The sequence below is a fragment of the Siniperca chuatsi genome, linkage group LG12, assembly GCF_020085105.1.
Source record: "Siniperca chuatsi isolate FFG_IHB_CAS linkage group LG12, ASM2008510v1, whole genome shotgun sequence".
Taxonomy (NCBI): Eukaryota; Metazoa; Chordata; class Actinopteri; order Centrarchiformes; family Sinipercidae; genus Siniperca; species Siniperca chuatsi.
The window spans coordinates 5,508,857-5,519,597 of record NC_058053.1 but is presented as its reverse complement, the minus strand read 5'-3'; the positions used below and the strand labels follow the sequence as shown (position 1 = coordinate 5,519,597).

Sequence of the window (10,741 nt, the reverse complement as noted above, 5' to 3'; positions counted from 1 at the left end):
AAAAAATAGGCTGATGGAGTTACAAGTCAAGCTAGACGAGCTTTATCTGGAAAGAGCTCAGGGTGCTTTTATAAGATCACGAGCGAAGTGGATTGAGGTGGGTGAGAAGAACTCTATTTTAGTAATTTAGAAAAAAGCAGACAGCAGAAAAATTCAGTTATAAGTCTGATGATAAATGGGGTAGAAAGCAAAGATTTTAGGAGTATACAGTAGAAAAAGAAGTTCTCTCATTTTGTTTCATTTAAGTTGTACACCTTAAATTACTCCCTGGTAGACATTTTTGATAACATCAAGAACGTTATCCCATGTGTTGAGAACTCTTTTAAGAACTTATGAGTCAAAATCTTAAAATCTTAGATCTTAGTATTGAGGAATTGGACTCAGTTATCTTGAAGATGACTTCAAACAAATCTCCAGGGACTGGACTCATGGCCAATTTTTACCAATTCTTTTGGGATGATGTTCCACATTTATTATTCAAAGCTTGAAAGGAGTGCATAGAAAAGAAAGAACTGTGGTCAAGTATGAAACAAGGTTTAATCACCCAGATTCCTAAATCTGGTAAAGATAACAGAATATTAGATTATTTGAGACCGATCACATTGCTTAATACCAATTATAAAGTACTTTCGGGGGCTATTGCAGCTAGGCTGAAGAAAGGTATTGCGGTCATAATTAGCGAGCGCGATCTTTAACTTACTCCTCCAAGACCCAACCCTAACTCAGGAAAATCTCTCCTCCAAGATCCGTTTGAGAGGAGAACTTTGGCGGAGAAACTACAGGCGAAAGATCTGGGCCCAGATCAACCTGACCTCGCGGTCACAGCAGGCTAGCGAGAAAGTGAAGCGGCGTATGCGAGGCTTCGCTGGTACCTGGTACACCAGAAAGGCCTGGCTAGCTGGATGCAGTCATGCTAATGCCTTATTTTGCCTACCTGCTTGCTTTTTTAACACTAGAATCGCCAATGGCTGTTTTTCGATTGTATGTAACTTTGTTACAATTGAATAATTCAATACAATATTAAGTCCCCCAGTTTTTGACCTGTGTTGTAGCATCCCCTATTGTTAAACATTGTCAAGATAAAGCCAGATTTTAAAAATTGGCATTTATACCTATAAGTGCCTCAGGTAAAATTTACCCCGATAGAGAATGCAATCACTTAGGTATACAGCGACTCCTGGCGGTTCTAGTGGAAAACATCCAGCAAGGACAGTTATGAGGAAATGTGCCTGTTTTTATCCAAAATTGTGATTGTGTTTTGTTTTGTGAGGCTTTTGAGTTGGCCTTGCAAGGGCATGACTCCTCGGACAACCCTGGCATTTTCATGGGAATGGTGGCTTTTGATGCCTCCCTAGATAGTGTGCTGGAGAAGCACCTGCTAATTTACCGTTTTAAAGGCACGTCAAAGACTATCGTTACAAAATGAGCTGTTGGACTGCATGATGTCAGTGCTAAAGGATTACATTCTGTAGGAAGCTGATTTTATCGCCATTCAAGCAGACGAGATGACAGCTGGTGCTTGTGCTAAGCTACATCGACGCCAGTAGTAACATCCAACAGCTGTTTTTCAAACACTATCCAGGACCTTACCGCCAACATCATCGCTACAGCACTTCAAATGGACAATAAATAACCAGGTATGAAGTAGATGTAGTCAAACTCTGACTGGTAGTGTACATTTGTTCATGTTCAGCCCTACTGTGTGTTTTTGTGCAAAGTGCATAGTTAACATTTTAAAACAAATCTCAAGTTATTCCATGTGTGACATGTCAATTGATACAAGATTGTTTATGTTGTTATTTTGGGTTTTTCCTTCTGTTAACTGTTTTGTCCATTCAAGTGTCTGAACAGCAACTTAACACCACTAACTGCACTTCATGTTTACTTATCTTGATCTTTACCTCCCTATTGGTTTCCCCGACAAAACAAGGTCCATCTCAAGGGGCATCTCAAGAAATATTTGGGACAGCCAATGCATCAGGGTGGATGCAAGAGGCTGATTTCCTGGTATACTTGAAGCACTTCCAGCTTCATACGAAGTGCTCCTCAGAGTCCAAAGTTCTTTTAATCCTCGACAACCACCCCTCACACCTGTCCGAAGACAGCATCAACTTCTGCCGCAGCCATGGCATTGTCCTGCTGTTTTAATAGACAGATTATTCCAGGAATGTGACTGTGCACCGTCCCTGGTCACTGACCATCTTCGGCCACTTTCCGCTGTGCCTCCTCCGACAGGGCCACCTCCTCCGACAGGGACACCTTCCTGCTGTGCGTCTCCCTCAAGACCATCAACCTCTGGGATGGGTATAGATGACTTCTCACCAGAAGCTATCAGGCCACATCCCAAAGTAGGAGCCAGAAAAGAATGTGCAAAAGGCAGGAAATGACACTCTACTGTCATCCTTACAGACACTCTTGTGAAGGAGGCATTAGAGATAGAAAAAAACAAAACTCTGCAGCAGAAGGCAAAAAAAAAAAAAAAGAATTGGAGAAAAGAAAACCACAAGTTAAAGTGTAAAGAAAACCAAAAATCTGCTCAACCCCCCCCAGAGAAGTAGCCGACTTTTCTGGCAGAATGATAAAACTAAGCATGATAGCCATCTTAATGTATTGCTTTTAAGTAGCAGAGAATATGATTAAAGCATGGATAAATGCAGAAAATTTTATGGGGGAGGACCCCCAGACCCACATTTCATTGTGTCCTTCCCAATTTTCAAACCAAAGCTACACCCTTGAGCTAACTGCATAGTCAGAGAGATAAAACACATATATCAAAAGGATCAGATATCTTAAGGACTACTAAACTCTCTTACCCAAAAATATGGAATTCCACACTGTGCCAACTCACATACACTGAAAGCGATGAGTTAGATCAATTCGCTGTCTAACTGTCCCCGCTTGTGGGCGTACTGGGGGTGGTGCCAGGGTAGAAACGTCAGTAGCAAATATCGGATGGTGTGGGTTAATACTAGGCTATGTTTTCTGTTTTGATTTGATTAGCGAAACTAAGCATTTTATTAAATGTAATTTGACATCATTCGTACAAATCTGCGTCTAAAGCCCTTCTCATGTCAGCGGAGGCGTTAAATATCTTCCGGTGGTGAAAAATAAAACTCATGCACTGGAAAAAATCCTAGCGGAAAAACTGCCATTATGTGCTGCATCCAATACAATCACAGAAAATACCGTTGTTTAATTAATACACGTTATTTAACCCAACAAGATGCTTTGAACCTGTAAACATGTAACTAATTCTGTATTAATTTGCTTTTGAGACAGTTCATTTTGTTATACTGTATAATTTCCTGGATAAACAAGCCTGTACATCAATACAGAGGACAGTGAACATTGTAAAAACTTTGCTGGGGTGAGTTTCTAATTTCAATAAACTCATGCCAAAGTCTGTATTAAATATTGGGAGCCTGAAGGCATCATCTTTAGTGACATGTCATTTGAGAATCAAGCATAGCTGATAGGACAGAGGCCTAAATTTATCCGTGCGCCCACCCTGGAATAATAAGCAAGCATTTCCTAAAAATAATCAGTAAATACAGTCACTTCCCACTCAATTTCATCAAATCTGCCTCTTAAGCATCTCAACCCGCTGAGCAGCCTTACGAGAGCTATAAGGCTTATATTAATTGACTGGGGGGGCTGAGTGTCGCAGCAGTGTCCCTGGTTGAAAGGAAAATAAACTAGCATCATAACTCCCATCCAATTTCTTAATGTCCTTGGTTGAGTAAATCTTCAGGACAAAACATAACTTACTGAGTGGCGTGTTATCCATTTAAGTCTTCTTGACTGAGTGAGGTTAGAGTGGGTGGGGGGTGGTTGGGATGTAATAACCCGCAGCTGGCTTTGCTGCGAAGTGCTATCACTGTGGCTGCCTGGGGAAAGCTATATTTAGTGGGTGCCAAGTAATAACTAAGTACAGTGAAATGATCCAGCTACGGTAATGATCCAACAAGGTGACAACCAGATATTGGGGGACTTAATTACATTCGGGGCGGAAGCGAAAAGCCACAGTTGTCAGATCTCTGGTCTGTGTTTATTCAACGCTGGTGACTCACTGTCACATTAACCCAAATCTAACAATATCTTAACACTGCACTCACGGCACAGTTACAGAGCCACTTTGTTTTGTGACCTTCTAATGTGTTTTATCTGAGAGAAGAGCAACCTTATTTTAGTGCAATACCAACCTCAGCATATATACAGGAAAATAAGTGTTTATAAAAAGCCATACATCATGTTTTAATGCATTCTGCCTCTAACTAGACTAACATGTTTCTCAATCAAATGAAAGGGTAACAAGGAGGCCTAAAGCAACATTTGTGTAGTGTCTGAAATACTTAAGGCCTACTGCAAGGCTTTCATATTTCACTGACATTTAGATAGATAATGAGTAACAATCTCCCAGTCTTTACGTCCCCGTGTGAATCTTCTGGCATTTAAGATTTTTTTTTCTCCTCTTTAAATATTTGATGAGGAGGATGTTATCTAGAGCGGATATTCCTGGCATTGTGGAGATAGGCTTTGACCACTTCATCATACCTGCTCTCTCCTTTACACTGACCCAGGTATGTTGCTCCAGTGCCTTTCATCACCTTTACATTTTAAAAGAGTAATTGGGAACTGTAAAGTCAAGGCAAAGCCACTTCCTGTCAAACAGTCTTCGGTGACATGATGTTTTCTCCGGAGATGAAAAGATCATGACTTACCACACTGGCTAATACTGATTTGATGCATTTTAATTAATGCAATCTGTGCCTGTGCATTAGGTTTAATGCATATTTTATGTATTTTTCTGGATGAAAATGTCACTTAGCAGCACTGAGGAAAACTAATTCTTTGACTCGTGCCAAAATTCTGAGCCATGATGTAGTAGCTCCTTGGTATATACAGCTACTGTTTGTTACTTTTCATCAGTGAAGAAATCCTTAAGCCAGTATTTATCCAACCTTGTTTGATAAACTACCAAATAACCACTAAAAACAAATATCTGTTGATATTTATCAACCTTCCGTTTCTGCATCTCCTTCTTGATGAGACCTGTGATGGTGTTATTTAGGATTCCCCCCAGGTCAGGTCTACATCGTCACAGCTACCTCACCAACCTTACACAGCTCACTACCCGTGGTCATCACTGCAGCTGGCTACAAATTTGATGTGACATCTCCTTCCATCTTCTAATGAATTTTTTATGTCTCTTCCTCTCCCACTCACACGCAGACAGAGCTCGTACCGGCCCCGTTCTGTAAATCTATGCTACTGTAAATGACAGTGTTGCCTTTGGAATGTGTGACCCTGTAGGTTCCATACTGATTGGGTTTGTACAGAGACATTGTAATGCACAGTGTCGGCGCATTCGCAACATCATTTTTCTGATTAGGAGTTATGCATGTATGTCCAATCTTAGAGTCATTACACAAGCCAGACTCCAGTATGGACCATTTTCAAAACTAACAACAAGGGATATTTTTTCTGTCTTTATGTCTGGCGATACTGATTTCAGAGAAAGACAAACTTCTGGATTTTACTCTCTGCTTAAATGACAGTTTGATGCCACACTTGTGCTGTGCATATCCGACCATGTTATAATGCACTTAGGTATCGACAGCCTCATTGATTTTCAGGGCCCCTGCAAAAGATCATTCAAAGGGGAGGAAAGTGTTAAGCAGGCCCTACACATGCAACAGTTTTACCTTGATGGAGATATAACACATTTCACAAAAAAAGCTCTGTTGAGCAGAAGGAATGTATTTTATGTCAATGCAAACTTTGAACAAACAAGAATCCTCTGGACTTTTACCACAAAACTTTTAAAAGTCTCTTTAAAGTAAACAAGTCTGAATTGAAAGCTGTCAGATTTATGTAAAGGCTGCAGCAGCACAAAGTTAAATACGCGCAGAGAGATAAAATGCATGTCTTGCTCAATTTGTCACGATTAGAAACGATTAGTCGATTCATTAATCAGTTGGTTGATAGACAAATAATTTGCAAAGATTTTGCAAAGAAGTCATTTTTTTGTGGCCAAGTGCCAAATGGTCCCTAGTTCAAGGGTCTCACTTGTGAGGATTTCCTGCCTTTCTTTAGTGAGTATCCTGAGGTTTCTGACCGTTGGTCAGACAAAACAAGCTATTTAGTGAAATGACCTTTTTTCTAATATTTAATAGATATTTAATAGACCAAACAATCAATCAATCAAAATAACTGGCAGATTAATTGATAATGAAGGTAATCGTTAGTTGCAGCCCTACACTTAATTATCATTTCTTGTGAAGAAAGAAAAAAAACTGCATTAAAAAACACTGTGAATGAGCCAAATTGAAGTTGTTGCATTATCCCTCTATTATTTTCAATAAATCCATGAAAGATATTATTCTAAAAAATAAAAAGCTTCACATACAGCATGTGACCAAACAGGAATTCTGCTGTTCCATTGTGCAATGGTGCCATTGCTCACATTAACATTGTGGATCTTTCTGTAACGGTCCTGTAACGGCTGAATAAAGCCGTAGTGAACATTTATGTACTGGAGACCTCCTATGTTTGAATGCCAAAAAGAGATCACTTTAACAGATACACAGTGTTTTTTAATGCAATGTTACTGTGTGTAGGCTATTCCATGTCGTGAAATGAGAAAAGGGCTATAGATGTTGTCAAGCCTGTTCAGATTAAAGTTTGACAAGGGATCTTGAGGAAAATGTGTTAACTTACTACTCTACCACTAACTTCTAGTTAGGCTGTTGCCATCAGTTTGTATGTCTGCATGGGTTTCCTCCCATGTCCTACACTCGAGTGGCCACAGGTGTGAACGTGAGCGTGATTTTGTTTGTTTATGTGCGTTAACCCTGTAATAGTCCACGGTGTACTCCTGCCTCTTGTCCAATGCATGCTGGGATAGGCTCTAACCCCCCCACCACCCTGAACAGCGGTTTAGAAATGGATGGCTCATTTTCCTCGAGGACTCTCTTTTCACGGCGAAGCCAAGTTATTGTTGGACCTTGTGAACATCACGAAGAAAACGCTGAGTTTCACAGCAATATATAAAAAGCCTGCATCCCCCACAGCTGGCGGCCCCTGAGAATTCCCTCCATCCCTCAGAAAAGCTGACAAAAAGAACAACGGAAAAGTACAGCTTCTTTGCACTGCTTTTGATGAAACATTATAACTGGTGTTTCCTTCACTTCCCTGTGCAGAATGAGGAGTGGAATAGTGATGTGCCTTTAATTCCTCAACCTGACAGTTCACCATTGATCATTTATCAAGCTGGGCGCTTGGCAGGACCATCGATTGAGCGGGGGGGAAATAAAATAAGACTTGTGGAAGTGAAGTACGCTCCTTAGTGAACATATGAGCAACAACGCCTGATGAAATTTCACACTTTGTTCTTATTCTCTGCTCAGTGTTGTTGATGAAGAAGGCTGAAGGCTGAGTGTAAATGGACTGTATGTGGCAGAAGGGGATTGATTATGTGGGTGTGTGTGTGAGAGCCAGTGAATTTCGAGCACATGCCCGTATGTGTCATCATGTGTTCCCGTCTTCGTGCATGTGTGCCTTGTTTGATCGTACATGAGTAATTCTCAAACTCCAGCTGACTGAAGCGTGTTTTTCTGTGTGGCGGCAGGGTTTTTGCCAGGTCTGCAGAGGAGCATGCAGTGATATTGTGCTAAGTTAAGTGGCCCAGAATCTAATCACTCTAATGTCTGTTGCAGCCCTAAATCACTCTCACTGGCTGGAGTGCAACGCTTGGTCTGTCCTTCAAAAGGGAAGCTCTTCATGACTCCTTCCATATTGTAATTATTTCAACTGGATATGAGCTATTGCACTTATTGGCTGGGGCAAGGCACTGGCTGCTTCCACTTTCATTGGCTGCCTGGACATCTCTGTGCCGCCTCTCATTGGCTGCCTAGAGGAGAGTGGGAGGAGAGCTCACCCCATCCTCCCCCTGTGGCAGAGCGTGTAAATGTAAAGACTCTTTCTCTGCCTATTATCTGAGTGACTCGGGGTTTTGGTGTCTGCCTCCGAGTGTGTGTGTGTGTGTGTGTGTGTTGGAGGGAGAAAAGAGATAAAGAGAGAGAGAGTAAGGGAGGGAGAGGCAAGCAGCGTTTCTTCTCCCCCCTTTAGCCTCCCCGTCTCCCTGCTCCCTGTCACTCCATCCTTCCTCCCCTCTCCTGGACCACCCTCCAGCCCTGCTTCGAGCCAGACCGAGACCCCCTACCACCCAGACCACCCCGGGACCCTTTGACTCTCCTCACTTCTCCGTCCCACCAACCATAACCTCTGAGCAGGTAAGACTCTGCTTATTTCAGCCTGCACTGAGGCTTTAAAAAGTACTTCCTGCCCTCTCCTCTCCTTCTTCTGCTCCTGTTTTTGTTTTCTTTATACTCAGTTGTGTCTGTTCTCTCTAGCGTCTCCGTCTTTCCTGTATGCATATTTCAAGTTTTCCCTGCAGCACTTCTGTCCCTCTCACAAAAGTGACACAGTTGCAGGAGATAATATCAGTGAGGTCATGTATTTTTCTTCTTCCTCCGATATTCTGCCCTGATATAAACTCCCCCCTCCCTCTCTGACCCACAATCTCTTCATCTTCTCTCCTCATGTCTTTAGCAATCTCATACCCTCTGGCTTTCAGCGTGTGCAAATTCATTGGGAAAGTGAGTCAAGTCTTTTATTTTTAAGTCTGCCCGGAGCACATGTTGACAAGGACGACATGCTGTACTTTGGTTATGGAAAAAGGATCTCTAATTGATTTTTGTGTGTTTATGTTAGTTGGTGATGGCTATTTATAGGCGCTGACGTGCCAGGCACACGTGCTTTCGCTAGGCCACTTCCCTAATGCCGGGACAGAACACAGGGCAGTCCACTGGCTCCAGAACGCATGACATTGCACAAAGTAGAATGACTTTACAAGGCAGTGACTTGCTTGATTGAATCAAGCAATCTTTCCAGCAGGAGAACTCCAATATTAACATGGCCCATAAAGCATTCCTGGCAACAGCAGAGGAGAAAAAAAAAAACTGCTTAGTTCTCCATCCGCACATCCTGTACTTTACCAGGAAGGGGAAGTGGAGTGTGTGTATGCATGTGTGTATTTGTGAGGGAGAAAGAGATACTGCTAAAGTGCTTTAGACATCAATACTGCCAGCCCGGGGTTTTTAAAGCCACATATCTGAAAATTGGACCTCACAATAATGTGAACAATTGAAGAAATGCTTCTCCTGATGTGGTGTTTTGTTTCTTTGGAGGTTTTTTTGTGAGGAGGTGGGTGTTTAAATATGACTGAGGAGCAAAGGTGGATGCGGAGGAGGTTTTTAATCACACATTATTATTTTATCACATTATTTGCATTTGTAAATGGCACCTAAATTCCAAAAATCGTCTGCAAAGCCATGGATGTTTTACTCTTTCAAAGTATTAAGATAATTCAATTTAAAAACTCTTTATTATATCACAGGTCAGGTATACTGCTTCATTTAAGGCATCTTAATTTGCATGTTTATACTATTTTCATTATGCAATCATATTAAGTTTGCCTGTGACTTTTTAACTGGCTTTTTCTATCAGACAGTTTGACCTTTCTTTCTGTGATAATTATTTTCTAATTTAGACAAAACGAGCATCTGTGAGAAAGTCTCTTGGGAATGAGAGTCTTCCCAATAGGGCTGCCTCAAGGGAGAGCAGCTTTCACTGAAAGGCTTTTATTGTGATAGTTTTATTGTGATAGTTTGTGAGGAAACAACTGAATGAAAAAACCTGACACCTCGATTATGCATATTTATGATGTTTTTGACCATAAATATGTCAATAAAGAGCATATTTATCATGTTATTGGCAGCATTCACATATACATGCATGCATTCAGGTGTTGGGTTAGTTTATTAGGACGTGTAAATTGAATTCTTGAAGAAACACGCAGGTGTGTGTCTGCACTACCCCTCAGCTGCTCAGCTGGCTCAAGGCCAAAAGCTAAAGCAAAGTCACAACTGCTCATCCTCCCCATATTAATCTCTCTCTGATGTTCATGTGTCATCAAAAAAAAGCATGTTGATAGGACGCCTTTAAACCTTAATGGAGTCCAGGCTGGATGCAAAGTTCCATTGCTCATTGAACAAAAATACAAATGAAAGTGAAAAATGTAAGTGTGACCAATAAAAGCAAACTTGGCATATTGACTTTAGTTCCTTAAGTCAGGCACTCAGCTGTATTTTGTGAATAACGTTGTATTTTCATGAATGAACAGATGACGTGTAGTCTCGAAGGACAATTATTTCTTAGTTTTTGACTTTGAGTTTCTTTCCCACTAAAGCTTAAAAAAATCATTTCATTCTCATTCAGGTTTGTGACAACTTAATGTCACAAAACTTAGCCACCTTCTGAAATTGACTCATTTCTTTAAATCGTCATAAGTAACATAGTCCAAGTTTAGTCAAGGATTGTCAATGCATATAGAAAACTCACTGAGAAAACTAAAGAACTATGAAAGAAAATAAATTGGCATTGCTTTCCAAACATAACATTCATAGCAGTCATTTTTTTCTTCACCATATCAGCCCAGCAGCCATGTTTAATACACTTACTGCACAGCTCTTTCAGTATAAGCTCTCATAAGAATGCATACGTAAAATCCCTTGTAAAATGAGATATTTATGAGCTTTGGTGAAGAGTTTGCACTCCTGCTCGTGCACTTGCATGCCTCCATAAGCCACTGCTTTAAACTAAAGTTGAGCTGCATGCA

General features: G+C 41.0%; 1 protein-coding gene across 13 annotated transcripts in view; it reads left to right on the top strand.

Annotated features, from left to right (window-relative positions):
• The first annotated feature begins 7,974 nt into the window (after window positions 1-7,974).
• LOC122885814 (poly(rC)-binding protein 3) overlaps window positions 7,975-10,741 on the top strand; it is a 68,756-nt gene continuing 65,989 nt past the window's right edge. For 8 of the 13 annotated variants that reach the window (XM_044217488.1, XM_044217487.1, XM_044217481.1 and 5 more), the window contains exon 1: window positions 7,975-8,294. The gene's annotated coding sequence lies outside the window, so the exon portion shown is untranslated. Of the gene's footprint in view, window positions 8,295-8,613; window positions 8,661-10,741 lie in introns of all 13 variants that reach the window. The other 5 variants (XM_044217486.1, XM_044217484.1, XM_044217485.1 and 2 more) reach the window with 2 other exon arrangements.